This window comes from Lygodium microphyllum, unplaced genomic scaffold, assembly GCF_053477565.2.
Source record: "Lygodium microphyllum isolate KBCC unplaced genomic scaffold, Lygodium_microphyllum_v1.1.10 scaffold_116, whole genome shotgun sequence".
In the NCBI taxonomy this organism is placed as follows: domain Eukaryota; kingdom Viridiplantae; phylum Streptophyta; class Polypodiopsida; order Schizaeales; family Lygodiaceae; genus Lygodium; species Lygodium microphyllum.
In genome coordinates, this window is record NW_028229599.1 from 85,479 (window position 1) to 92,831 (window position 7,353).

The following is a 7,353-nucleotide window of genomic DNA, read 5'->3' on the forward strand; positions in this document are numbered from 1 at the left end:
TGCCTTTTTGTTATGATCTACCTCTAGTATGCAAAGCACTGGAAGTCTGACTCGATGCATTGTTCTGCTGATTCATTTCTTCCATGAGTAGAGCACTCTCTACATCAGCATACAAAACCATAGCATTAGAATTGCTTCATAGCAATCCTGAAGGTATCCCAGCTCTCTGGGTGTAGAGTGCAAAGCAAGAACATATCTTTGAACTCATCATAAATATTGAACTTCAAAGCAGCAAGTTGGCTGAAAATGGAGTTAAATCCACTAAGGTGAGTAGACATTGTAGTACCCTCTTCCATACACAAATCCATGAGTTTCTTCAGTCAGTAGACTTGCTTGCAACACTCTTCTTGGCATACAATTCTTCTAGTCGCTTCCAAATGTCATAAGCAGAATCCAACCCTTCAATGTTAAATAGCAAGGCATTAGAAATCGATAGCTCAATGGTCAAGGGTGCAAGATCATTCAGCTCATCCCAAACATCTTGCTCTACATTAGCTGGTTTTGTTCCCTTTACTTTAATCAGCTTTGCTTGCTTCTTCTACAAAAAGATATTATAGCACTGCTTTTTCCAAACTGCAAAGTTGTGTGCTCCTTCAATATTCTTGATATGCATAAGATGATTGTCATTGCTTCTAGCCATGATTCACAGCCAAATAATTGTATGATAGTAAACGATAGCCAATGCCAAGCAATGGAAGCTCCAAAATCCACTCATTAGTATGTTAGGAATAGCAAGGCATTAGAAATCGATAGCTCAATGGTCAAGGGTGCAAGCTCATTCAGCTCATCCCAGACGTCTTGCTCTACATTAGCTCGTTTTGTTCCCTTTACTTTAATCAACTTTGCTTGCTTCTTCTGCAAAAAGATATTATAGCACTGCTTTTTCCAAACTACAAAGTTGTGTACTCCTTTAATATTCTTGATATGCATAAGATGATTGTCACTGCTTCTAGCCATGATTCACAGCCAAATAATTGTATGATAGTAAATAATTGTCACTGCTTTCCCTAGGTGAATGTGCCATCCAAAGAGAAGAATCGAGAGGTCCAATATGGTAACAATGGTATTTTTCTCCCATCATTAATGTGCATCTTCGATCATGATTCACTATTGCCAATTCTTTTTGAAAGCAATGTTTTCTTGCATTAATATTTCTTTCTCCTGTTTTATATTTTACATCTCAACTTAACAGACGGCGATGCCCCCCGAGACCCTATTCAAGCTCAAAACAAGGCCTTACATGAAATGCTCCCTAGAATAGGCCCATTTGGCTATGGGTTGTGTAGGGTAAGGGGGCCAATAGATTGACACCTAACTTGGAACCATGTAAATGACCCCTCAATGGGTCTTGTGGGTCCCTTTGAGTGTCCAGGATGCTTGATGGACACTTGGCCTAGGTGGAGAAAAAATTTGGGTCATATTCAAAATTAAAAAAAATTAAAAAAATAAGTTTTTATCAAAATTAGTGTCCACTTTTTGACCCCCTGATAAAAGACTGTGGAGCCCATACAGATTGACTTCGTGGCACCATTTCACTACCAATAGAGTGCCAATAGAGTGACAGTCAAGGGTCAAAGGTATGCATGCAGATCATGAGGACATGGGCTTCTGCAGTCGGGTCAAAGAGCTATAGTGGATTACCTAGGTGAAATAGCTCTCCATTTACATCCAGATGAAATTCACATAGTAGTGGTCCTTTGCCCTTTACGAGTGCAGTAGAGGCTACAAGAGGAAGCCCTCCTTTTTCTCCAAGACAAGTCGATGATCTCACAGTATAGTATGCACCTCATGCATGCTCTCATTTTTCTTAGCCAGCAAGGTGGTGCGAATTCAGATACTCTTCCTTGGCTCTAACAAAAGTAGTGGTTGTGATGTGTTCAGACATGGCTTCTACTACAACAAACTATGCATCCAGAACTTGGTTCTGTCAATTGCCTTCAAAGCAATAGGGTGTGTCTTTTTAATCAATTGGATATGTTTCTCCCCCCCAACTATTTTGTCTTTTCCTCACAGATCTTTGAGCTAGGGTGTTAGGACTCTCTTCTAGATATGGGAGCATCTTCTTTAGATTAGCCTTTCCTGCATCACCAGATGTTGTTGTGTCCTTGTGTGTAGCTAGCTTTCCACTCCACACAAAAATATTTTGCATGATGCTTTACATTCTTGTGCTTTGAAGTCCTCTTGTGAAGCCGATCATCAAAGTTTTGTTGTATCCATCAAGATTAGAAGACTTCTTTTTCTGCTTGGAATGGCACCGAGCACGATGATGCATTATTCTAGGCATGTGGGTAGTTTTGCATATTGCTAGTGCTTCATCCTTCCACGCTTTACTCTATCTCAACTTCAGTGGTGTGAGAACCCCATTGCGAGGAATGTCCATGAAGAGATGGTTGAAAGACATGAAGGAAAGGAAGAAGGAGGCAACTCGCGCACAATGCACAGGTGCATGCAGCAATGTCTGTTGTAGATGTTGATGTGGCTATTGCTGCAAATTCCACTGCCAAAGCCACGATTTCAGGCGAGGATACCCAAAGCAAGACAAGTATGGCAGTTGCATCTACTGCAACATTAGTGGCAACTTAGTGTGTAGAGGTAGCCAAGAGCATGCAGGCAGAAATGTCTTCAGTGGCTAGCTCAGCCTGTCAGTGTGAAGTCACCTAGAGATGTGATCACCTTGACTACTACAACTGCTATATGTATGCAAATTTATTGTGCTCAATTACCCCATTCAAGTAGATGGTGCTATGCTTTATACTTTTCATCACAATCAAGGGAAAAAGACGCAGTGCATGCCATGAAAGAAGGGATTTCCCTCTTGAGCATTGTCTCAATGCTGGTTGTGTCTCATTCGCACAGCCCTTCGTGGGGCCACTACTTTGAAGGCCAAGGCACTCAAGAATAGTAGCTGCAATCATGCCACAGTGATTCCATACGAAAGAGGAGGCAGTAATGTGATGAATTTTAGTGGGGAACTAGCATCAAAAGACAGTGAAGTTGAGTATTGCAATCAAGATTTTTTTAGAAGGGGTTGTGAATTTTTGAAATGAACAAGGAAGGGTGATATTCTGAAGAAAATTTGCCATTACAAGTCACACATTAGGCTTTCATGTTGTTCCTGTGCTCATACTAATAGTTGGATACTAAAGGAAGGTCTTATTGCAAGGGATTTGCATTGGAGAATCGTTTTTGTTTATCTGAACAAACAATCACAGGTAATGTTCCCCCCCCCTCCCCCACCCACATCCATGTCATATAATTGTGGTCATAACTATATCATCAACTTTTTCTGCCCTAGTGTGTAGGTTGTTGTAAAGTCACAAAGCAAGTATATGGGTGGGACTATCACTAAGAGCCAAAAAAGTGAGTGATTCATTGCTCTTTGTATGCTAATAAGACATGAAGTCTAGCCAGATCTATGGGTTAATTGAAGTATTTCAGTGTGACAATTTCCACAATGTTTTTCAAAACTTTCTGGTGGTGGATACTATCATAGATGTATTCTTAAGATCTCATTTTGGTTTGGCATTCTCCTTTGACAGTTCTCTTGTGGCATAAAAAACATCTGTTAATAATCTTAAGAAGTTGGGTCACTGAGGATCTTGAGATAATTGTGTTTCAAAATTCAGTGTGTTGCTAATTTTAGTAACAGCTACAAATCTAGTGGGTTTTTATGTGCACTGCAAATTTGGCAATTTCATGGCTGGTTGTTCATCGTGCACTTGTATGATTAGAAGTAGACTAGAATGTACACATCACGTATGATCATAAGTAGACTAGAATGATCAGAACTGGATCAGAACTTGTATGATTTTAGTGCTCATCATGTGCTTGTATGATTAGAACTGGACTAGAGATTTAGGCCACATATTTAGACCGCATAGGGGTAAGTAGCATCAGTAGCATGAAACAAAAATACAAGGGAGCTAGGAAACCTACTGGCTAAGCTTTCATTGGTAGCATGAAACAAAAATACTATTCCTGTTGATATGCGACCTTTTGCTTCATTGCATGGAGCCGTGTTTCCCTCCTCAATCGAGATGCCTCGATAGGAACATGTAGGGGTTGCAAGCATCCAATGTCCACCATGAACCCCTCCCATAGGACTGCCCTCATGTGCCTTTCGGATTATTCTATGAGCTGTGCCTCCCATCACTTCCTTTCATCCCTTGCAAGCTTTTCATTTTCTCATTACATCCTCTTAGATTCAGCGTGGCAGCCATCTTTACTTGCTTGTTTTGTTGGCGCTCAATTTGTCTTTCCTCCTTTTGCCGTTCCAATTTCAGCTTCTTGGCATTTTTTGGCTTTCATGGATTTGATATATTGGTCGAATATGAGGATGAGTGAGTGAGAGTAGTCCACAAAGGCCTCCCCATTGATCCGATTGATAATGTCATTCTCCCTTGGCACTCGTAGGAACTCAAGTAAATTGGGTGTTGTAGTTGAGGTAGGACTTTGCAAAGGATTTGATGTCAATGGTGGAATGATTTCTAGTTCATGGCTGGTTGCAACCATGCTTGAAAGCAGCTTGATAGCAATTCCCTCAAATTCCTCAAGAATAGGGGTGCCAGGCACTTCACTACAATCAAGATAATCTTGATCGGTTGTATTGTCCGCCACATTTTGTGTCTCCAAATCTACAATCACCTCATGCATATCCATGTTGTTTCATGTCATGTCCTCATATTGCAATGTGTCATGATTGTGAGAGGTGTGAGCTAGAAGAGTGACAATATCTATGCCAACATCTTTTGCCTTTTGCACAACTTCAAGCCTCGTGTGGCTACCATGTCCATCCACAATCAGCAAATGCCGAGATGAAGGAGAGGGTGGGGTTGGCAAAGCATGCTGCAAATGCTCCAACCATGCCTCAAACAATTGCCCCGTCATCCATGCTTTGTTTTGCATGGACATTATAGCCCCTTCTTCACACTCCAACAAATAATTTTGCATGGCTTTCTTGCCTTTGAAGATGTAATACCCTGGCAAAGCATAACCAGCTCCATTTACACAACACAAGATAGTCAACCACTCCCTACTATCAGGGGTCATGCCATATACATTTTTGGACCCTTTTCTAGCTAAGACACGCATACCCCTATCCTTGCTTCCTTGCACTCCAATCTCATCAGCATTTCAAATATGTTGAGGAGGGTAGTTATGCTGATTATACAATATGGCCAAGTTATCATGGAAGGTTTTCACCACTTTCGGCCTAACACTGATAGCTTGAGACCTATCAAGACTCACACACACACAAATTGTGAGCTGTTGATGTCACCAATGAAAACAATCCCACCAACTTTTCCCTAGGATCCCATTAGTGAAAGGGTTGGGTCGGGATTGGTTGGGATTGGACTATATTAGCTGCCTTCAACTTTAAGTGAAAGGGTCTTTTCTTCTTCAGCATGTAGTATGGTAGGTGGGCCCTTCATCCTTTTCTTTGTTCTTCCATCAATCCATTTTGCCAATGATGTTGGGCTGATTCCAAACTTCCTATTGCATTCTTTAATTGACATACCGTCTTCATGAGTTGCAATTGCCTTTGGATGAGGCAAAGAAGGACCCTCACTTGATTGGGCAGGTTCAGGGAAAGAAGGCCCTTCAATAGGCTGGGATTGAAGCTCAACATGTTTGGTGGTTCTAGTGGGACGTGCCCTCTTGTAGTGCAAATGGGTAGCTTTGGGAGGAGGAACAATCGAACGATTTTGAGGACAGCTCACCACCTTCCTTGATCGCCTATGCAAGTTTGTCCTCTTTCTCAGCATGGTGGGAGGAGGAGTATAGCATCAATGTGTTAACAAACACAATTGGTAAGAATGTGTTAATAAACACAATTGGTGGCTGCAAAGTGTAACAACAAAAACACAATGTTAGAAGCTAAGTTAATGTTGAGAAAAAAAATTATATGTTGAGTCTACATCGTGTAGTGAATACCTTAGTCAAGTAAAAACGCATAATCATGGCATCGAACTTTCTTCTTTGGTTGATGTTGCAAGGGTGGAAGTTTGGGAACTTCAACCCCTTCAACAAAATTGGAGACCACCATTCAAAGGAAATTTCAATCAAGAAAGCTGACCAAGATTTGGTGGATGGTAGAATTTTAGACCATCATGGGGAGGAAATTGGGGTTAGCAACAACAAAGTTGGCCACAACAATAGAATTGGCAACAACCAGCTAATTGGAATCAGCAAGGCTAGAATCCACAGAGGGGTGGAATCAGCCAAGGACCTAGTCAACAGTTGCCTCAATTACCTACACCACCTACCCAACAAGGAGAAAAAGACAAGGCACCACAAAGTAATTTGATAAATGTAGAGATTCCTCAAGATCATGGAAAATTTTAGGTATCAGTGGATTGCTCTCTTGAATCTGATTTTTCTCAATGTTGGTTAGAGAATTCAAAAATGATGGCAGTTACACATTCTAAAGCAAAATTGAAACCACCTTTGGATTGGGAAGAGCAAAATGATGTTCTTGTGATGAGGCAACAAAAGAGATTTGGAAAGCACAAAAGGAAGAATAGGTTCCAAAAGGAAAGGAGAAGTTGTTGAAGAAGGTGAGAGTAATGGGGAAAAGTCAAAAGCATTGTTTTAGGATTTGCTAAACACCCCAATGCATTTCACATTGGATCAATTGCTTTCATTGGTTCCAATATTCAGAAATTGATTTTATTTGGCCACAAGGAAGTCAAAAGTTCCATAAGGTTTGAATGAATTGAAGCAAAGTGTGGGGAGTTATCAGATCAATCCTGATGATGTGGATTTTATTAGCTCAATTGTTCAACTAGAATTTGATGGTTGAATGTTTATGGATGTTTTGCTCGAGGGGAGTAAATATTTTGTCAAAAGTGAAGTTGAAAAATGCAAAGTTAGAACCAACACAATTTCAAGTGAGGATGGTAGATCAGCGAAGGGTTCAACCAATTGGAATGCTTAAATGCTAATCTCTCAAAGTGCATAGATTGCAGTTTCAAGCAAATTTTATTGTCTTAACAATGCAAGATGTAGGGAATACCTATACCATGTTGTTTGGAAGACCATGGTTTAAGACAACAAAGCTCAAGTAAGATTGGAAAAAGAATGAAGAATTGATAGGAAGAGATTGCATTGGAAGTGAATACCTGAGCTACAAAATGAAAGGGTCAAATCAAGCAGGAAAGTGAAGCATAGGAAATGTTAAATGCTAAAAAAGGAAACCGACCAAGTCTTGGATAATCTTTGATAGCTTAAGGGCAATACAAGTCTTGCTTTGAATCTTGAGATTGAAACCTAAACTAAGAAGAGGAACCTTGCAAACTCTATAGTGACCTCCAAAACCTTAACTCAAATGGATAATCTAGGGACCTTTAAAAA

The 7,353-nt window shown here is 40.4% G+C and overlaps 2 pseudogenes; one reads left to right on the forward strand and one right to left on the reverse strand.

Annotated features, from left to right (window-relative positions):
- The first annotated feature begins 2,378 nt into the window (after positions 1-2,378).
- On the forward strand, positions 2,379-3,368 carry LOC148008614 (VAN3-binding protein-like; annotated as a pseudogene).
- A 1,297-nt stretch (positions 3,369-4,665) lies between these two features.
- LOC148008615 (MFS-type transporter clz9-like) lies at positions 4,666-7,041 on the reverse strand (annotated as a pseudogene).
- Between the last annotated feature and the right edge of the window lie 312 nt (positions 7,042-7,353).